Genomic DNA, 23,838 nt, shown 5'->3' on the forward strand with positions numbered 1-23,838 from the left:
GATAACTAACTGGAACGTCACATGTGTTATTGCATCAGTGTACGCCCAATACAGTCATCAAACACAGCCGTACGCAGACTACATCAGAGACCTAGTAATGTATACCAGAGGCAAAAAATTAGTGATAAGTGCTGACATTAATTCAAGATCGATCCTCTGGAACTCAGACAGAACAGTTGACAGAGTACGCATAATCACCGATCTAATACAAGAAACACAATTACACGTAATGAATACAGAAGGACTTATACCAACATATGCAGAGTTCGATGGTACGAGCAGTAATGTCGACTTTACGCTAGCAAATAATGCAGCAATGGCATACGTAACAAACTGGACTGTACACGACACCATTACCAGTAGTGATCATAATGTCATACATGCACACTAACTCACACTCAGAACACAATGATCAAATCACACACCGGACACTTATTGTTGCACAAAGCAGTCTGGAACAAATTAACGGAAATCATCCAGCGACACGATCTAGAAAACATCAATGGAAGTATCGATTACAGAGCACACAAGTTAACACAGGTAATACAATATGCACAAAACACTTCGATACCGACAGCAAAGAACACAAAATGCTCACCAGTACCATGGACCAACGAACACACGACACTCAAACAAAATGCATGACGCAAACGAAAACTATATCAAAGGGCGACAGCAGATAGGGACAGACGAATAAGACTTGAAGCATATAGGCATGCACAAGACTTACATGAACAGACCCTATACAACACGCGTAGACAACAATGGGAGCTATTTGTAACAACACAAACTGAGCAAAATATATGGGGGGAACCATAAAAAATACTGATAGGGGAGCTAAAACCCCACTAGTTCTGGGAACGCTAAGGCAGCATGACGGCACGATGACGGAATACAGCGGAGTTTCTGCTGTATAAACTGCTCCCTGACGACGTTATCGATACAGACACACAATATCATGCAACACTAAGAGAAAACCTACACACACCATACAACACTGCAACTGTCACCTGTCCTTTTGCGTGAGAAGAGGTTACGCTAGCAATCGCAGAGCTCAAAAACAAGAAAGCACCTGGACCAGATGGTATCCACTCGGAAACACTAAAAAAACTAGCACCGCAGATCACCCCGTTCCTAACAACGTTACTGAACGATACCTTACGGCTGGGCAGGGTATCTACAGTATGGAAAACCTCCAAAGTAATCATTATTAAGAAATCAACGGACAGGGATTCTTCAGATCCAGGCCAATATGCCTAATAAACACCCTTGCAAAGATTCAGGAGAGGCTACTGTGTAAGCGCTTGCAAACACACAGGGCTCTCAGGGGTATGAGCCAACACCAGCTGGGCTTCAGAACTGCAGATCAATAGAAGATGCCATCAACCAAGCCGTGCACATAGTTAACACCACAAAACAGAAATACGCCACGGCAATAATGATTGACATTGCCGGAGCATTTGATTTTCTCTGGTGGCCCGCACTGTTTCAGAGGCTAAGATATCTGGAGGTACCGCTGTCACTGTACAACAGTTTTCTAGACGACAGTAAAGAGCGAGTAGTCGAATGGCAGATGGACAGCCGGAAAGTAATTAAAAGAATTACCAAAGGGTGTCCTTAAGGGTCGGCCCCATCTTCTGTGACATAACAATCGAACCCATCCTACAACTTCTGGATGGGGATGACAGGTCAGACGGAATTGCCGCCTACGCAGATGACCTATTAGTTGTAGTCACTGCAAACAACAGAGCCCAGTTAGAAGAGAAAGCCAGTGGAATACTACAAACAATTACTCAGTGGCGTCACAACAACAAACTCAGGACAGCCGAAAACAAAACAACATACACTTTACTGAAAGGATCACTCCAAAGGAATCCTTCGGTTAAAATTGGGGACACAAACATCAAACGAGCACACGTTACCCGCTATCTTGGGGTACACATAGATGAAAAATTAAATTTCCACGAACACATAAGGCTAACATCAGACAAAGCAGTAGTAATACTACACAAACTGGTGAGACTAAATTCAAAACAGTACAGACTACCTCTACCAGTCATACGTATATACCAATGTGCGCTCTTCGAATCAGTACTCAGCTTCGCAGCTAGCACGTGGGCACATAGACTGAACGTGATCACCAACAAAGCAACCGTCAGACGAGGGCAGAGAAGTGTCCTACGTAGGCTATCTGGAGCCTTCGGTACCACCTCAGCGGATGCACTATGTGTGGTGCTCGGAATATACCCCATAGATATCACGATTAAATACAGAGCTGCAAGGTACTGGTTAAAGGTGAGGAGACTAGATAAGGTACACACAATAACCGCTGTGCCGATAGAGATGATACGTCACCTTAAAAGTTGGCGTTTGGATGCATGGCAAGGTGAGTGGGATGTAAGTGATACGGGACGTAGACTGCACGACTTCCTCCCTGACATAAGGGAGACATATCGATCCCAGCCGAGGTATGGTACCTTTCTTAACCGGACATGGACCTTATCCCGCGCACTGACACCGCGTGAGTCTGAAGCAGACACCTACATGCACATGCGGGAAAGAAGGTTCCCCAGAACACACTGTCTTTTTCTGCGGGCAATAGGAGAACAATAGACATACACTGCACTTAGACTACACAGATACAGACATAGATATATACACAGCAATAAGAGACTAAGAACAATGGGCAAAATTAAACGCACTGTTAAACAGCATTTCAAAAAGAGTACATGTGGACACGACATTACAGACATGCCTATGTGCAGCGTAACAACAATCTACAGAGGATGGACAGCGATACCCATAGTGACAGCGAAAATGGTGACAATGAGGAGGAACAGGAGCAGGAAGCTGAGATGTGACAGTAAATAAGCATAAGGTGCCGGCGATCTAGCCAAGTAATCACCAAATGCTGTACATGGGTGGGCACCTAAAGTAGTTAATGCATAGGATTAGTAATAAATAGAATAAGCAACATTATTTCTCTACTAATAACCATTGTGTGTGTGTGTGTGTGTGTGTGTGTGTGTGTGTGTGTGTGTGTGTGTGTGTGTGTGTGTGACTGGCGGTCAACGACTCGAAGAAACCATTCCGAGGTATTCGTCGGCAGTCACATTCGGTGATGGTACTAACAAATCTCTCCTCTATTCTATCTTCTTTTTTATATTCTTCTTAAAAAACAAACAAATTTTATTTATATTTCAACCTTAAATTATTGTTATTTTGAAAAGTATCATTCTTTGTAAAGGTTGTAGATAAAACAAAAGAAAAGAAAACTGTAAAAAGATGAAAAACGAAAATTGTAAGATGTACGACCTGTTTTAAAGATCGGGTAACAGGTCTATAATTTGGCAATAAATAAATAAAACGCTCTCGCAATCATGGACGGCTATAGAGGCAGCGTGGGTCAACATTTCTGCAAGAGACTTCCAGTGACGTGCTGAGTCCATGGCATATCGATTTGCTGCTCTATGTTGAGCAAGAGGAGGTGCGACCATTGACAACACTCCAAAGGGGCTACCTCCTGGGGCTGCAGTTAGACGCTCATCCATCCCAAAGACCCTAACAGACCATCTTCACTACCGCGAATTCTGTGCAAGATAGGTGCCACGTTCCCTATGTGATGTCCTCAAACAGCAACGGATGGATTCAGTCAGAATGTTTCTGGAAATTCACTACCGCGAATTCTGTGCAAGATAGGTGCCACGTTCCCTATGTGATGTCCTCAAACAGCAACGGATGGATTCAGTCAGAATGTTTCTGGAAATTCACAAGACACGGAGATCTGCTTTTCACGCGGCTTGTCCCTGGGGATGACATCTGATTCCACCACTCGACTCCTGAGAAAGCGTCAGGGCATTGTGTGGAAGAAACCTAGCCAAAGAGCCCCAAAAAAGGCAAAGGTCACACATTCGGCACGGAAAGTTATGGCAATATCTTTTGGAATTGTCGTGGCGTTTTGCTCGTTCACTACCTGCCTTGCAACACCACAAGGAATGGAGAGCGGTGCCGTAATGTCTTGAGGAATCTTCAAGCTGTCATGGAAAGAAAACATCCTGGAGGTTTGTCTCGCAAAGTTATCTCCGTTCATGACAATTTTCGGCCTCATAGAAGAGCTCGAATGACCAAGGCGGAGCTCGGAAGATTCAGCTGGGAACTGTTCCCGCATCCTCCATATTCACCAGATCTTGCCTCCAAGTTATTTTCACATGTTTTCCCAACTCAGAGATCATCTTGTTGCAGAGAAACACTTCAACACCAATGATGAAGTCACATCCCCAATGAACAGCTGGTTACGAGTATCGGACCCGAGCTGGTGCACAATAGTTTGGAAAAACTTGTGTCACGTTAGCAAAAATGCTTGAAAAAACATGGCGATTCTGTAGAGAAGTAACAGAAGCATTGAATAATGTCAGTAAAATTATTTTAGTGGTATTGAATTGTGTGTAATGTTTTGCTATAAAATAGAGCAATTTATTTATTGGATGCCCCTCTAAGATACTTTAGGGGTTGTACTGTATTCTTAGATTGAACGTTTAAGGCTGTTTGTTAAGCAGCCTTTCTCGGGGTAGGTTGCGTCTTATCGAGTTCTCTATCGGAAGAAGTTAGTGGAGCTTTTATAGTTCGTAATTTTTCTCTGGTGGATGGTACAGAATAACGATGTTAGAACGTTGGAGTGATAGACGTGAATGGGCACTGAGGGATGTGGATCTGTAGTACCTGCTTGTAGTTTTGAGAAGCACCACAATGCAGTAGGAAAATTGACGTTCATCCCCCAGTTCCCGCACTGTCTTGTATACTACCTAGTGTTGCAGGAGCAGGCTTCGTTTCCGTCGAAGCGTCAAAACACAGTTCTGTCGCAGTAACACAGCTTCGCCTGTTTCTACACGGGTGCAGAAGGTGGTAGATATAGCTTTCTCCGACTTCTACTCAGTTCTGACTTATATTAGAATAATCACATGCGCAAAGCTGCAGGGACGGTAGTGCAGAGTCTGACGGATAGTTGCTAGATGCATAGGGGCTACCTAAAACCATGTTGGAATTTTACTGTAGCAGACATGTACAAGAAAGGTGGCTCGTTTCGAGATATGACTGAGCCAGAAATATGATTCACTAGTGGCTATAATCATTAAAGGACTTCTGCATAGGATCCAATGAAGGTATGTGGTTGAAATGAAAGACTTCATTCCAAATCATAGAGATCATTTCTACCGAAAGCGTAGCACAAGAGATCTGAAAAACTAGTGCACGTTTCTAACGACGTCAATCATCACACCATCTTCTACTGTTTGTAATCGTTCTCAATTAGTCATCGCCTATAAATCAGTGGATATATCGCAGAACCTCTGACGTGACATCGATACAGAATGCGTTACAAATACTGGAGAAATATCTAGCGGCGGCGACGTGAGGGTGTGGCAAATATCTGTTTCATACCACGCTTCTTAGCCGAATAGCTTTCAAAATGCGGTAATTTTATTAGGTAGCATCGTCGGCGACATGTTGGTCTGATAATATACACTGCGGCAATCACCGTCTCGGTATTTGTCTGGAAAAACCACGTGATTGGAAGGTAACGCCATACGTAGATTTATAAAGCTGGTATAGTTTTTAACATGGGTACTTGAGTGCACATGTAGAACCAAGACCGCTTGCGACAGTAACATACAGTAGTTGTTGGGACCGGTATTTTTTTTTAACATCCGCTGGTTTGTAAGATGATTAAACATCTCTTTATAAGGCACAGTGGTGGCACTCGCAATAAAAACTTATGAGATATGTCCACTAATAGTTGATTTTCGGTCAGGATTATTTCCTATCACCAGTGATCAGTTATTGACGAAGTATTATACTTAGTAGTAGGGGGTGCGTGATAGGTTCGCCTTGAGCATCAGGCGTACAAAGTATGTGTTTGTGCTCTGACATGTGCAAAGGAAATGACTATGTCCATTCGTAAGGAAGGTAAGGAAGGTATGGATTTGACGTCGAGTACTTTGATAGCAAAGGGATGAGTATGTCAAGTCATAATAATAGTACTGATGTTTCTATTTCAAATGGTTCAAATGGCTCTACGCACTGAGGGACTTAACATTTGAGGTCATCAGTCCCCTAGACTTAGAACTACTTAAACCTAACCAACCTAAGGACATCACACACATCCATGCCCGAGGTAGGATTCCAACCTGCGACCGTAGCAGCAGCGCGGTTCCGGACTGAAGCGCCTAGAACCGCTAAGCCACAATGGCGTGCTATTTCTGTTTCCAGAGCCATAGCAGTCTACAGGGTGTATTCGCCATACTTTGCTCATTGTCGAATGTCGTTCAACTGAGACCGCGATCGTAACATTTAGTTGTAAGTACATGGATAAAATATATGTTGTTGTTGTGGTCTTCAGTCCTGAGACTGTTTGATGCAGTTCTCCATGCTACTCTACCTGTACAAGCTTCTTCATCTCCCAGTACCTACTGCAACCTACATACTTCTGAATCTGCTTAGTGTATTCATCTCTTGGTCTCCCTCCACGATTTTTACCCTCCACGCTGCCCTCCAATACTAAATTGGTGATCCCTTGATGCCTCAGAACATGTCCTACCAACCGATCCCTTCTTCTAGTCAAGTTGTGCCACAAACTCCCCTCCTCCCCAGTTCTATTCAATACCTCCTCATCAGTTATGTGATCTACCCACCTAATCTTCAGCATTTTTCTGTAGCACCACATTTCGAAAGCTTTTATGTTCGTCTTGTCCAAACTATTTATCGTCCATGTTTCACTTCCATACATGGCTGCACTCCATACAAATACTTTCAGAAACGACTTCCTGACACTTAAAACTATACTCGATGTTAGCAAATTTCTCTTCTTCAGTAACGCTTTTCCTTGCCATTGCCAGTTTACATTTTATATCCTCTCTACTTCTGTAAGTAGGCTGTTTATTTTTTCTTATTGGCAACGTTACGTAGCGCTCTGTATGAAAATCACTGGCTGTGCTGTGTGCAGTCTGTGGCTAGTTTGCATTGTTGTCTGCCATTGTAGTGTTGGGCACCTGGATGAGAACAGCGCGTAGCGTTGCGCAGTTGGAGGTGAGCCGCCAGCAGTGGTGGATGTGGGGAGAGAAATGGCGGAGTTTTGAAATTTGTAATACTGGATGTCATGAACTGCTATGTATATTATGATTTTTCAACAATATTAAGGTAAATACATTGTTTATTCTCTATTAAAATCTTTCATTTGCTAACTATGCCTATCAGTAGTTAGTGCCTTCCATAGTTTGAATCTTTTATTTAGCTGCCAGCAGTGGCGCTCGCTGTATTGCAGTAGTTCGAGTAACGAAGATTTTTGTGAGGTAAGTGATTTGTGAAAGGTATAGGTTAATGTTAGTCAGGGCCATTCTTTTGTAGGGATTATTGAAAGTCAGATTGCGTTGCGCTAAAAATATTGTGTGTCAGTTTAGTGTTGATCAGATTAAGGAGAGAGCGAAATGCCTGAGTACGTTCAGTTCTGCTCAGGTGTCTGAGAAACAAATAATGTAAGAGGTTTATTAGCACAGTAATTCAATAATTGTTCAAAGGGGATGTTTCATATGGCGACCCTGCCAGGATACCTCACTGGAATCTTCTGATATTTTTCTTGTGGTTTGTGTAATTAGTGTTGCTATTGTTTATTGCTAGCATGTCATTGTAGAGAGAATCTCCTTTGTAGTTGAAGTCTTTCATTGTTGTTGTGGCATGCATGTAGATTTGCACCAAGTATATCACAGCTGCACTTGCAATTAACTAGATATTATTTTCAGTGCTATGTTAATGTGTTTTCTTATTTTGCTCTTCAAATTGTGCTTTTCTGTGTTGTCATGTGAAATATTGTGACAATAATGGCATATGAAAAACGTAATCCTAGGCTCCAAAGTAAACTGAGAAATGACAGTGAAGACGAAAGCAGTGTGTTAGCACCACCATGTAATGAATTAACTAATGTTCAAAGTAGTAATTTGGTAATTGTGCATGGGGAAATGGAGCGGGCGGCAAATAATGGCATAGACAGTGAAACAATTAGTGAACAGGGAAGCATTATCGATCGATCGGTTGGCAACAGCTCGTCTCAGGAATCCGAAATGACAGGCCACAATCTTGCCAATACTGTAGATTCAGGTTTTCGTCCTCACTGTTTTCTCAAATACGCCAAGACACATTTTCTGCTTGTCAAAATTTGAATGATGCTGGTGCAAATGCACTGCCGAAAAGCATAGAGGAACAGATTTCAGACACTAATACATTATTATTGCAATTAATACAACAAATGGGACAAACACAGCAAAAGCTTCAAAAGTTAGACATAATGGAACAAAATCTTCAAAAGTTAGACACAGCGGAACAAAATCTTCAGAAGTTAGACACCACGCTTGAACAGACATGTGAAGATTTAACTACTGAGTTACATAACATTGAATCGAAATGTCAAAAAGTCTGTAATGACGTGAAAACACAAATTTGTGAGCATTTTCAACCTATTTTTTCGCGGCATGAAAATGCATTACAGAATCACGAAGCAGCCAAAAAAGAACTGCAAACTATTGTTTATGAAAATCATGAGACCTTGCAAGCTAAAATTGACTCAGTTGCATATACCGATTCGGTTACGCAACTTGCAAAAACTCAGGAAAACTTAAAGGATGCAGTAGATACTCTGTAAATTGGTTCAGAAAGACACATGGAGCAAATTAGTTCATTATCAGAGAAAGTAGTTGAACTTTCGGATCAGCTAAATAATTTATCTACGAAGGTAGATGATAATCTGAATGCCCCAAAACCGGTAGTCTTTAATGACACAGAAGAGTGCGAACAAATTAGGAAATTCAAACAAAATCAGAATCAAATTAATACGCAACACCAAAGAGAAATCCGGGAAGTACAAGATCAGCTGACACAGGTAATACAAGAAATACGTATTTCAGAGGACACTCGTGCCCCAATATGGGAAGAGGGACATAGAAATACGGAACAGCCAGAAAATAATAACACAGCGCATTTCGGAAATTATGAAAGAAACTGGCAAGGTGCACTGAATTTTGAAATGGAACCGCCGAAACGATGTAACTATGACCGAGATGCGACTCGCCGACATGATGATTTTGACTATAAGCTGTTTATTACTACACGTAAATTCAAAACATTTAAGAATTCCGGCAACGTCATTCATCCACAAGCGTGTCTTCATCAATTCTCTCATTGTTTTCCTCCCAACTGGTCATTAGAGCACTGATTAGAATTTATGTGTGGCTATTTAGAGAATGAACCAGCTCTAAGAATGCGATTGGTCATTCACGATTGTCATAGTGCAGGAGAATTTTACCATGCCTTCCTCTCAGCACATTGGTCTCAAGCTACACAAGACCGAGTAAAACATAGCATCATAATGATGAAACATTTAGAACAATCTGAATTTTCCAGTCTTGTGAAATATTTTGAAGACATGTTGCACAAGAATCAGTACCTGTTAAACCCATACAGCCGCTCTGAACTCATCCGCATTTGCTTAATCAAATTACCTGAACATTTACGACATATTATTTTGGCAGGACGTTGCAAAGACGACACTGAAGCTTTTCAGGGACTCTTACATGAATTAGAATTTGACACTGACAATCGCGGAACTCGAAAACAGGAACACAACAATTACAGGTCACATCCGTCGCAATTCCGTGATGAAAGAAATAATAACTGGACACGACAAGGCTATTCTCACAACACAAATCATGACCAAAACAGATACCACCCGTACGACAACCGTTGGCACAGTAGTAATAATTACAGGGAAAGATCACCTCTCCGCAGTAGTGACTATCACAGAGACAATCAGAGAAACAGACAATATGGGAACCAAAATAATTATTATCAAGGGAGACAGAATAACTTTAGACGCAACGGTCCAGGGCGCAGTTACGATTCCGGGAGAAATTCTCCACCACATGACCGACAAACAAGGAACTATGTAAACTACCGACAAAACGACAGACCTGAATTCCATCAGAACTGGCGGGATTCAAACACAGCAGGGCACTCTCGACAAGGTGAATTTGTAGAAGATAGGTCTCCTAATCCCAATAACGACGCACGCCAAAAAAGAGACAGACAGTGACTCACACCGCAGGCAGCCACGTGCGCCGGCTGGCTCAGGGAAAAATTATATAGACGCTAACCTTGAGAAATATTCCAGTATTCTTTACCGACGTATACCACATGATAATTGTGTCGAAGTTGAAACACTGCGTACCAGGAAGAGTAAAGGTTTACACCACATTTCATACGTAAAACCGTTTATTGAGAGATAATCTGCTTTTTAACTTTGTTTTTCCCATAAAACTTTTCACTTCACATTTCTAGTATGCATTGTCAGACTTAGAAAATGTTACCATGCAACAATGTTTGAAGTTAAATATCCAGTCAAGAACCAAGAGAACTTTTTTAAACAGATGTTACGAATGCATTGTTATAGTGAACAGACGTCACAGTGTTATTGTGTGTGTACATTCTTGCTTGTTAGTTGCACGATTACGTAACGACTATAAGGCTTACATACTTAGAACATATACTGGTACTGCTAATGAGATTTTAATGCAACATTTTGGTTTACTTGAAAATACATTCTGGATTTAAAATACTTTCAGTGAGATACCAGATAACACAGTGGTTAGTTTATGTGACAGCTACACGAGCCGGCCGGGGTGGCCAAGTGGTTAAAGGCGCTACAGTCTGGAACCGCGCGACCGCTACGGTCGCAGGTTCGAATCCTGCCGTGGGCACGGATGTGTGTGATGTCCTTAGGTTAGTTAGGTTTAAGTAGTTCTAAGTTCTAGGGACTGATGACCTTAGAAGTTAAGTCCCATAGTGCTCAGAGCCATTTGTATGTTGGAAGCAGGAAGGATAAGATGTGATGGACGGTGTGTCACGTAAGAACCATCAGGAGAAATGCATTCAGTATTATTCCGCGCTATTTTCGTAAACAGGTTCTGTTAGGACAAGAATTTCCGTGCGGACAAGCTGAGGCATCATAAAAGCTCCTACAAAAGCGACAATTAACTAATTCTGGGACACTATACAATTTCCGACAGATCGTCTTGGCTCTTATTTTACATAGCCATGTGACGTCAGTATCAGATTGAGAACCTTTTAGATGGTTAGTCACCATGCGGACGTTTCATAGCGAGGCGTCAGTCACGCTGGGGCAGGTAATCATGGCTGGACATAGCTCATATGTGCCGTTAGGATATAAAGCAGCCTGTGTTATTCTGGAACAGATTTCTATAGCGCGATTTTTGACGTCAGTATCCACAGGTATAGCGTCAGCAACGGTAAACACATGTGCTTTCCAGAGGCGTATCGCATATGGGATCGATGTGGAGTTCTGTGGCGAGGTGGACAGGGATGTTTGCTGTACCTCACGTCATCGGCGAGGACGTGACGGCGGAGGAGGAAATGCTGCGGAATCGGGCCGCTGGGAGCAGCCTGGTTGCTGCAGCCCTAACCCGCCAGCCTGCGGGAAGGATGTCAGAGCGATGCTGTGGCTGCCATGGCAGGGTTAGAGTCGGGGCTGGGGGCAGCAGCGGTGGCAGCGGCGGGGCCGACGTCGGCGGCGGGCGTCGAGTGGCGGGATGTGTTTCTTTAACAGAGATCTTGTATTTAAACTGTATTCCATCTATTTAACCGACCAATAGGATGCTGTGAATTTAAAAAACTTTCCCATACATGTGAAAAATGTTGATTTAATTAATTTGCATAAATTTTTTTATATCTATGTGGTGTTAGCGGTACAATAGTTAAAGGGAGGGTGTGCGTGAGTGGGTGACATGGAGTAGAACAACAGGTTCAGTGCAGAAAACAAGGTTAACTTGCATGATTTTTATGTAAATGCAGTACAAAAGTTTAAGGGGGTGGGTGACAAAGAAGAATGGGCCAGAAATGGCGTTCAAAAGCATGTGAAATTCGGAAAGTGTACCTGAAAATGGTGGGAGGACATAACTAATTACTTAATTTGGTATCAAAGGAGGCAGAATAGCTTAAGGAAATGGGGGTGACATGGAAAATCACTTAACGGAACAATAGGTTAAGTGCCGACAAAGGACCAAACATTAGGTTAAGGCACCCAGAGTACAGTGCTGAACATTAGGTTATGCAACATGTTTGCCCCATGTAATTACTTCTCACAAGACCTACATGTTCCCAAACAGCAGAGAATGATGAGCAAAAGAAATTCATCCCCCTACAAATTGATTTTTTATAAATAAACAATATACCCTAGAATATCCTGTTATGAGACCTTCCTCTCCACCACCAGTTCACCATCTTAGATTACATCATAGAAGGGACGACAGGGCCCTCTGGTGGCAGTACTGTGTACTAAATCTGTTGGACTCCAGAGCCCATGGCGACCACACTGTTTCCCGCCATCTTCCCCACCATTTTCCCTGCCATCTTGGATTATGTCACAGAATGGACGACAACGCCGCTGGTGGGAGTACTATGTACTAGGTCAGTTGGACTCCGCACCTTGTGGTTAACACACTGGATGGAGGTACTGCCTCTAATTGTTGAAATAAATAGTGCATGCAAAATAAAGACGTATGTACAGCACGGGTCGAGTTGTCTTCCCACCATTTCCTAGGAAGAAGTAGCAGTCGGATGACTTAGGTTAATGGAGGTAGCCCAAGTCTTTCCCACCATTTTGTTATGTTAGTAGAGGCAGTCGAATTGACCTATCTTCTCTCCAAAATTCAAAATTCCTGCCAGTTCCTAGGAAGAGGTGGCAGTCAGATGGTTTAGGTTAGTGGAGGTAGCCCAAGTGTTCTATCTTCCTGCCATTTTATTACGTTTGTATGGGTTCCATTATCCTGATGGAATTTGAACCTCCCACAAGGGGGGTGTGGCAGGGGAGTGTGGCACTTTCCCTCCAGATAGGTTAATTAATTGATCAACTGAATTAAGTAGTGAATCAAATGGATAAGAGTTAGAGTGGGGCCAATTACAATAACTCCTGAAAATCTACCTGCAGCAGCAAGGGGGTAGGGCGTTGTGGGATGGGGGGTGGGGGGGACAATAGGTTAAGTGCCTGTCAATCAAAAGGAAATGAAGGTGACATGGAAAAGCACTTAACAGAACAGTAGGTTATGTACCTGTCAATCAAAGGAGAACAATAGGTTTGCCCCGGAGTGCATACTTGCTCCTGGTGTAGGCAACCTGCACTAACAAATTGCGCTCGCACCAGCCTAGCCCCCCATACTGCAGAGGACTATTTATATGCATTTAATAAACACAGAATCTTTTGCCTTGTCAAGACGCAGTATAGCTGTGAATCACTTGTAACATAAAATGAACCAAATATTAAGTAAAGAAACACTAAACTGTACCCAAAAAGGCCATGGAGACCCCATGGTAATGACCGATTAAATAATATTACTATGTCCAATTATCAGCCAGAAACAATAAATTTACGGTGAGACTTACATTAAATCATTGCTCTATGCAACAGTATCCGAATGCAGCAAGTATGATTGTGCCTCTACATTATATAAATGATAATGGCGGTGTGTCGTATAAATCTGCCGTAATAGGAGAAATGCGTCCATCTTCCCTCGCTTCTAAAACAAATATAGTGCTGCCCCCTTCACAAAAATAACTGAGGGACATAATTCTACATTTGTTTCTGCGCTTTTATACTAAAGTCGATACAACCGTTCATAGTACTTAATTTTTAATTAATACTTTATTTGTTTATTACTTTTCAAATATTCCGTTTGCAAACTACGCTCTTCCCGCAGATGTGCCTTTAAATTGCCCCCTGAATTGCGAGGCGAAAGCACGTATCTGCAGACGAGCAATTCACCCTAAAGCACATCTTCTTCTTTGTTTACAAGCAACATTCGCATACAACGCAAGGTACGCAAATTGAATGTGGCGGTTGCGCCAGGTATATTCCAGTGATCCCAACGACTGCCACGCACATGCACTGTCATGTGTTCTCAAGTGCAGCTAAGAAATGTCACTTCACTGTCCATCTCACAACAAGCTGTTGACAATTTTATTGGCAGTTCCGTTGGTGCGTCTGTGGAAATCATCACAGTCACAGAACCCTACATGCAGTAATCAGAGAAAAATATACACTTACCTCTATAATAGGTAAAATAATCTTAATACTATTAAATCTCCTTCTACAAATACAGTTCGTTTTGGTTAATTGTCCCATTGGACGAAGTTCATTGCTTTTAGAATATCTTTGTTTGCAGATATCCAGTCTTTGTACAACAAGTCGTCGTTCAATATTCATACGCACAATATATACAATAATAAATCAGAGGCAAGCGTTGTCTCTAGTGTTTTTTGTTATGCAAATGTTGCTGCACATGGAAGTTATTGTTCACAGTTTGGTATCAGATACATGACTTTGTTCATACGATGCACTGTCGGTTTACACTGATACACTGATCTTTACTGTTTTCCTAGGTCATGTGTCGCGTGGATGAAGACGAATGGATAACCATTCAACAGTATCTTGTTCTGTGATGGCAAGGATATGAGACTTCAGATGGTAATATTCTGCCATCAATCCTAGATTACTACAGGTGAGAGATGATTCAAATGGCTCTAAGCACTATGGGACTTACCATCTGAAGTCATCAGTGCCCTAGACTTAGAACTACTGAAACCTAACTAAACTAAGGACATCACAAACATCCATGCCCGAGGCAGGATTCGAACCTGCGACCGCAGCAGTAGCGCGGTTCCAGACGAAAGTGCCTAGAAAGTAATGACATACCTCGATTTATAAAGCCAGTATAACTTTTAACATGGATACTTGTGTACACCTGTAGAACCAAGACTGCTTGTGACAGTAACATACAGTAGTTGTTGCGATCGTGTTTTTTGTTGTAAAATCATTAAATCTCTCTTTCTAATACGCAGTGGTAGCACTCGCAAGAAAAACTTATGAGATATGTCCACCCATCGCTGATTTTCTCCCATCGTTATTTCCTATAGTCAGCAATCATTTACTGGCGACGTGTGTGTGTGTGTGTGTGTGTGTGTGTGTGTGTGTGTGTGTGTGTGTGTTCCGACATGTACAAAGGGAATGACTATGCCTGGTAGTATAGAAGGTATGGTTTAGGACGTGGAATACTGTGATAAAGGGAAAAGTATGTCAAGTCATAAGAATGTTACAGATATTTCTATTTCCAGGGCTGCAGCAGTCTGCAGGGTGTATTTCTGATACTTCGCTCATTGTCAAATGTCGTCAGATTGATACCGCAATCATAACAATTAATTGTAAGTGTAGCGATCAAATATGTTTGTGTCTGCTTTCCTAGGATAATTCTGTCTAGGGGTACGAGGCACACCAGCGTTGGCCTGTGGTGGGAGTGATTCACATTCCCGGCTAATGGTAGGAGCTGTCTGAATGGAGAGGCCTGTTGGGATGTAGGAATATAGCTGACATAACCATGTCGTCCACTAGATGGTTGAATAGCGAACGAACACTTAGTACTGTTGGATAGCTCTCGTGATCGTTTTGAAATGTGAGAAGATTCAATATGGACATGTGTTCGCACTGGACGATTATTCCCTCCCATGTAAATTGTCCTTTCTACTGCTTCTTCACATGTCCTGTCTTTATTTAGTTGAGAGAACACTGATTGTGGTGTGTGCATCTAGCAGGTGAAAGACAGATGGATAACACGTTTAGCCGGCCGGGATGGCCGAGCGGTTCTAGGCGCTACAGTCTGGAACCGCGCGACCGCTACGTTCGCAGGTTCGAATCCTGCCTCGGGCATGGATGTGTGTGATGTCCTTAGGTTAGTTAGGTTTAAGTAATTCTAAGTTCTAGGGGACTGATGATCTCAGAACTTAAGTCCCATAGTGCTCAGAGCCATTTGAACCATTTTTTGATAACACGTTTGGTGGCTGTCTAGACATGAGGCACACCTTAGTTGACTTTGTAAATTATAAGTGTGATTTGGAATCTGCTATATCACCGACATCGGTGTTTGCGAGTGGAGATATCAGTTACCTCTATTTTATACGGGTTTTCACGGTAAGATATTAGCAGGTGGGATAAGTTTCTATTTAGTCAATGGTTTGCAGCACGCTCCACCTTGCTAAATTTTTGGGTTTCTAGAGAAGTAATTTCCAGTCTGTATCTTCAGAATTATACTGTATAAGCGATCGGTAGCATACTGCTATGTGCTTGATATCGAAAAGTATCGCGAAAAAAATGGAATGGCATTTCGAGAGACCATGTGTAATTACGTATGTTCTTTAATTCCAGAGTCTGGAGATTGGTGTAGAAAGCAGGTAACCTAGCAGGTCAGGACCCGAAATGTGCCAGGGAGAACCAACCGTGCCGTTGTGTAACCGTCTTCGAGGTATATATTCGAGTGTCTGGTGGTATCCACTGCGTGTCCTATCGTGAGGGAGGTATAGATTCAGCACATCGATAGGAGTAAGGGGAATGAAAATAATTTTTTATGTAGAAAATTATGTGCACTATAGATACTGAGATCGTTCCAGAACTAAGGTCATAAAGAGGAGACATATCCATTATATTACTCGGTGTCAGACTGCGGCAGTAACCCTAATATTTAAATGTAGTTACACTGATAAATAGGTGTCTGGTTCCCAATATTCTTGTGAGCCTGCAGATGGCTTCATCCTTTGTACACTGGTTCAGAGAGTCCGAGAAAGCTTTCAACTTAAGATGATTTGGCTCACAGCTCCGCCTGGATGGGTAAATAGTGAACTAATACCCAGTTTGCACTGAGTAGCCTTTGAGACTGCTTGTGTCGCGTGTATACTCTGCGCAAATTTGAGAAGATGCAATACAACGAGTGTTTGTGCAGATAGTACTGACAACGTTCAAAATTCTACTACTCAGATCTTCCTGGGGTAAGGGGTCATCCATGATCGGGTGGCCTCTCTCTGGCTGATGGCGCTTCTGCAGCTGTAGTCATGGGACACATTTACAGTGGCAATTTCCTCCTTCGGCGCTGCTCTGCAGCATGGTGAGTATGTGGAATGTATTTAACTGTCAGTGAACTATGCCGATCTGTACAAAATAGTTTTGCCACTGACAATCTCGTCTGTAGAAAGAAAAGAAAAAAAAAAAGATGGACAGCGCTTCCGCACCGGGAGCATCAGTAATTCGGCGGCTAAATTCAATAAGAGCCAGTCATAATGCTCCAGTCATTCACAAGACATCTTTTGTGCCAAGGCGTAGGAGCCTCTACATACCAGTCAGAACGTTTGTATTTCGAAGATGTTTGTTGAAAGCAGGACTTAACGATTTCCAGGAAGGGTAACACATGATGGATAGGGTGTCACGTTAGGAGGAATACACTCGACGTTATTCTGCGCTGTTTACGTAAACAGATTACGTTAGGCCAGGAATTTCCATGCAGAGAAGTTTAGACATCACCAAAGCTCCTACAACAGCGACCGTTAACTATTTCTACAGCACTTTAGAATTTCCGAGAGGTCCACTTGACTCTTATCTTACATAGCCATGTGACATCAGTATAACATTGAGAACCTTTTAGATACACTTGCGATAGTGTGTAGCTACACGAGCATTTTGCGATGATGCGTCAGCCATGCTTGGCTGGTAAACTCCTGCACAGCTGGACGCAGCTCGCATGTCCCATTACGATCTCTAAAAAAATGCTTCCTGTGCTATTCTGGGAAGCAAGGAAACAGATTTCTGCAGCTTCTGTGAGGGTGAGTGGCTCGGCAATTAGGTCTTCGCTGGACCGCAAGCAGAGAGAGGGATCGCGTCAGCAACAGTGAACTTGGGTGCGTGGTCCAGAAGGTGACTTGGCACTTATTTACATAGACATCTGATGTCAGCGTAACATTCAATGAATTCTAACTCTATACCCGCAAACAGACACGACTTTAACCTGCTGTCGGCAGTGGCGCGATAGCCATGGCTCACAGTCCAGTGATGGCTTGTGTCCGGCTGGCCCTGCAAAGTGCATGCGCACGTTGGAGCAGTTCGCTAATACGTTGCGGTTTTTATGTGCACTGAGTGTTTGGGCACTACATTATTTTCGGGTGTTTCAGCGTTGTGAGCGTGGTTGAATTGCGTTACACATGCATTATATTTTGACAATTTACTAGTAGTTTTCGTGTCTGTTGTATTATTCCTGTGAACAGGTGTGCAGGCCGTGCAATGCGTGACTTCGGCAGTTGATCAGCAAGCGTGTTTGCAGAGCCTTTTACATGCGTTATTTTGACAATTTGTGAGTTGTTCACGTCTCTGCACATCAGTGTTCTGCATTATTTCAGTGATTGACGAGCAGTTTGCAGATCTGTAGGCTGTCCAATGCATTATTCCGACAGTTTATAGCTAGCAAGCGCGTCTGCAGAGTGTTTTACACGCATTATTTCGGTGATCTAGGAGCAGTTTGAAGGTTTGCATGTCTGTTCATCGGTGTACTTCATTGTTTCTGTGATGTACGAGTCGTTTGCAGGTATATAGACTATTTACTGAGACACCAAGCACGCCAGGGTGAGTGTTTTGTATCGGTGTAACAAATAAACTATGTGAAATCTGTCCTGAAATAAATAAAGGGCGCTCCTTCCTGTCTCCAGCAACCCAGAATAGTCTGAGTCCTTTTTCCGCCATTTCCCCCTCCAGACCGCCATCTTGGAATACGTCACAGGAGGGACAATGGCGCCCTCTCGTGGCGCTACTGCATACTATGTCAGTTGGACTCTGGACCCCTTGGTGACCACACTGGATGGAGGTACTGCCTCTAATTGTTTAAATAATCTAAGCCTGCAAAACAAAGACTTAGTTCATCCTATCCAGCACAGGCTGAGTCCTTTTCCCGCCAATTTCAGGTGGTGGTCAGATGACTTAGGTTAGTGTAGGTAACCCAAGTGACCTGTTTTGCCACCATTTATTTAGGTTAGTGGAGGTAGCCATGGTGTGTTACATTGTCCTGCTGGAATTTGAACTTTGCGCCATTTTCTATGGGAGGGGGGAGGGGGTTTGGTTAGAGGAGCCCAATTGACCTAGCTTCCCGCCAAAATTTGAAGTTCCCTCCATGACGCCATTGTGACATTACCATATCTATCGCCACCATCTTGAATAGATTTGGCAACAATGGAGAGTGGGATGACACTCTCTTTACTCTACTACTATGATGCGAGTGAGTCACAGAAAAACAGTCGATGTATACAGGACCAACTTCGAGATATATCGCATGCAGAGGGGCATGCTCAAAAACTCCATAATATTTTGTTTAAATACAACATACAATCAAGATTTTTTAACTTCATTAACTTTTAGTTAATACTATAGGACCAAAACATCATTTACATTTTACTTTACATTTTTCTACCATTGCAAACATAAACAGCCATGTACTGTTCCAAATGTTCAGTAGTAAGGTCATGTCTTCGATCACTCTAAAGATTTTTATAAGCAGAAAAGGACATTCCTACATCAACAGAGGTAACTGGGCAGTATGTGAATTTGGGTGGTATGTTGGCACTTACTATTTCTGGTAAAAGTTCACCCATTCCATTAATAAAACTATCAATTTGGCACAAGAGTTCAAAGCCTGAGTTATTGTTTAAAATCTTTTTAAACTTTTCTCTAAGCATTGTTGGGAATACCTCCGGCAGTGAGGAGTTCTCTGGAATAATTTTATTCATTAATTGAATAGATTCATTCGACGCCAAACCCTGGGCTTCAAGCTAATTAAGACTTAGGGGTGTATGGGAAAAATGAGTGCTAATCATAGCAATGACTTTTTTAATACCATAATCATTAAAATCTTCCTTGCACTGGCAAACTACCAAAGCCACTGCACTATTAAGTCGCTTACTACCCCTGTAATGGCGTCGAAATGTTCATTTAAAAACAACACAGCTTTGACCCACGTTCCCCAACGAGTTACCACCGGTTTGGGAGGTAAAGGCTCATTTGGTAGTGTTTCTTTGTAGGTCAAGATGCGACAGGCGCCCTTAGAAACACTTTCTTTTTGGATAAAAACAGTTTATTTTCATTCACAAACGTGGAACGTACTTTTTCAGCAAGGCCATGTACTCCATGAGAAAAGCACGTCTCATGAATCAGATTGGCATAAAATACTCTGATGGATTTTCCTGCTTTGATCATATAGGGAGCAGCACCTGAAACAACCACAAACACCCCTTCATCTGCAGACAGGGGGTCCCCCGGGTAATTTTCTAAAGTTTACATGAAAAATATTGAGTTTTAAAGATTTTTGAAAAATTTAGAGTCATATGACCTTAGAACCCCGAAAACTGGACTCTCGATAACTCGACACTCTGGGAAGCTCGACAAGGCTGACACATTTTTTGGCTTTGAAACAAGATACAAAACGTAAACACGCACAGTATTTTTGTAAAAAGCTAATTTAATTTACAGTAATAATCATGTTTATAGACTATTACAGAGCAGTGAATATATAGCTCTGAAAAGACTGACATTATATTTAAATAAATCCAAAACTATTATTAAAAGAATAAAACATAATATTGCTGTCACGCAGTATTGATTAATAAGTGAAATGGCTAATTTAAGCTTACTTTGAATAAGGCACAGGGTTAATTAAATAAAAACAATATCTGAAAGTTAATGCTTTAATACAGTTAATGAAACTAATACAGTATGCCCAATACTTTCAGTTAAAAAGTATGCAAATAGTGGGCTTTAATTTGGTCTTACACCCTAAAAATATTTATTTGAAAATAACTAATACAGTACTATAGTAATACACTAATACAGTACTAAACTAGTACTAACATTTAGAAACTTAAAATTTAACATTGTGTATGTATTTAATTCTCTAGTTTATAATGATTTTTAATATTGCTGTAAATGACATTATTAGGGCTACAGTGTGTTTAGAAAGGTGCAAATGTCGACTGTCTGACTGGATTACTGAATATGAAGTCGTTGAAGACTGGTCGCATATCAGATTCATCTACAAAAAAAAAAAAAAAAAAATGTTCAAATGTGTGTGAAATCTTATGGGACTTAACTGCTAAGGTCATCAGCCCCTAAGCTTACACACTACTTAACCTAAATTATCCTAAGGACAAACACACACACACACACACACACACACACACACACATGCCCGAGGGAGGACTCGAACCTCCGCCGGGATCAGCCGCAGATTCATCCACAACATCTCGGTGGGCATAAAGAACAGCCAAGTTGTTCAATCGCTTCTGTCCCATTGTTGACTGGAGATGTGACTTCAGACCTCTAAGGGCACTAAATGACCGTTCTGCTGTTACTGTCGTGATTGGAACTACTTGGAGAAGCTTAATGCACTTCACTACTTCACATAAGATTTCTCCAGCTGCAGGCTCTTGTCAATGTGCTTTCTTAGATCACGCATGTTTTTTAAGACCAGTTGTTTTTTACTAGCGATATCGGCTAACATATTCAAGTGTAAGCGCAGTCTCTCAATATCTAGGTCATTTTTGAAAAACTCAGTTGATTTTTCCAAATTTGTTTCACCTCTGTTTACTAAAAGCAAGCACCTTTGTGCAATTGCAATCACCTGTGTGTGTCCAGTTGAAGCAAACCGCTCAGTAATGCATGAGTGCACCGTTTCAGAAACTTCAATGTAAATACCTTTGTAGGATTCCTTTAGGGTTTTGAAAGTGTTCGGTGAGCTGGCTTGTGTTCATACCTCTTTGGCATACTTCGATTCCGAGGAAGCAAGGGGTCATCAACTTGTGAAGGTTTTTCTTTTAAACACGAGTACCAAAAGTGTTCAAAACTATCAGGCCTTTCACAAAATCAAGACCTCATATTTATTCCCAGATGAGCAACACTTACATGTGAGCATTGAATTTTTTCATTAACATCCTCTACTGGGTTCATTGCATGTCAATAAAGATGTAAAAAGAAATAAGTTTTGAATTGTAACATTGACGCAAGGTAGCCTCCACATTTGTAACTTGCCTCTGTTTTGTCCTCTGTAGAAAATTTTTCAAAAAACTCTAGAAATTTTTCAGAGTTTTTCAGTATTCTCAAGATATTAGAAGCTCGCATAGTCCATCGAGTCGGGCAAAGGGGTAGTAGAACCAGCTTTGTCATTGGCGGTCTCATAGTGTATACTTCTAAAAAGTCCCATGCTTTTCTTGGATTCCCTTACGGTGTTTATTAAGTCCTTGGATGAAGCCATACTGTCTCTCATAGACGTAAGATGGCGAAGACAGTCTACAACTGCCAAGTTTAAACTGTTAGCAGTGCAGCACATAACGTGCTTTTGGTTGTATACCCAAAACTAACCTTTTTAATCCTCTGAATCTACCTCTCATATTCGAGGTAGCATTATGGCACTGTGCTCGTAAGTTATCCATTGACAGATCAAGACGAGCAAAAACGTCCTTTAAAATACGAAACAGAGTTTGTTACTCAGTGTTGGGGTCTAGTATAAGGCAATAAAGTCTTCTTTGATGATTAAGGAATCATCAACAGTACGGATACAAAATGACACTTGTTCATGAATCGAAGAATCAGTTGTTCCGTCTACCACAATAGAAAAATATTCAGTCTTCTTGACTGAAGCAAATACCTTTCTCAACACAGACTTTCCTAGCAGATCAAAATCTCCTTTTGAGTATCGTAGGATGTCCGCTTATACCCTGAATGCCCTAACCAATCTTTAAACACAGGTATGTCATTCTTTCGGAGTTCCAACAAAAAATGAAAAAAAAAATTGAGTTTACATCTGCGTGCCCTCTAATTGCTAGCCCTTTTCGGCATAGGAATTGCGCGGTAGTAAAAATTGTCTCAAGAGCTAAACGGCCTTTCTTTACGTCACTATCTAACCGTTCATTCAATTGGGAGGCCACACTTCGGTTAGTGATAGAATTTAGTTTCAGAACTCCTTCTTCATGAGTAAAAAATATTGTCAAAAATGGTTCAAATGGCTCCGAGCACTATGGGACTCAACTGCTGAGGTCATCAGGTCATCAGTCCCCTAGAACTTAGAACTACTTAAAACTAACTAGCCTGAGGACATCACACACGACCACACCCGAGGCGAGATTCGAACCTGCGACCGTAGCGGTCGCGTGGTTCCAGACTGTAGCGCCTACAACCGCTCGGCCAAAACGTATTGTCATGAAGACAAAATTTTTCCAAAGCCTTTGACCAGTTAGAAAACCCTACGGAAGTAAATACATCTTCTTTTTTTGTTTTTTTTTTTTTGAAGAAAATTGTAGTAGATTTTTAGCCACTGCCTCTTTGCAGGTTTTGCAAAATACTTTTCGGCAGATGCTTGATTTCTAGCCATGTATATTTGATCAACCAAGACTTTTGAAATGATCTTCGCTCACCGGATTGTCCAGGTTTTGGCTGTGAATGGCTCTCGTCTGAAGTTGACGAAGCAACTGATGGCACAATAATTGTTGGAGGTTGACTTGCAGTATCATCAACTTCCAAGCGCGCCTTTTTGGTGACAAATTTAATCATTGCAAACTTATTTAGGAATACACTAAGAGAGTAAAGTAAACGAATAAAATATAGTCATATAAAATAGTCTACTAGACACTAAATTCGGAACACTAAACACGTCTGCAACATGCATTGAACGAAACTATACACACTGAATGTCTGCAGGGTGAGCTTTATATAGCCGCAGCATCGTAATGTCTCGAAGCGTCAAGCCGCCCCGAGGCGGAGGGTTCCAGGCACTTCTGCTCCAAACCTTTTGATGTCGCCGGGGCCGAAGCGCTGGCCCGCCAGCGCCAGACTTTAACCGAAGCTTCAAATGGTTCAAATGGCTCTGAGCACTGTGGGAC

The sequence above is a fragment of the Schistocerca serialis genome, chromosome 9, assembly GCF_023864345.2.
Source record: "Schistocerca serialis cubense isolate TAMUIC-IGC-003099 chromosome 9, iqSchSeri2.2, whole genome shotgun sequence".
Lineage (NCBI taxonomy): Eukaryota > Metazoa > Arthropoda > Insecta > Orthoptera > Acrididae > Schistocerca > Schistocerca serialis.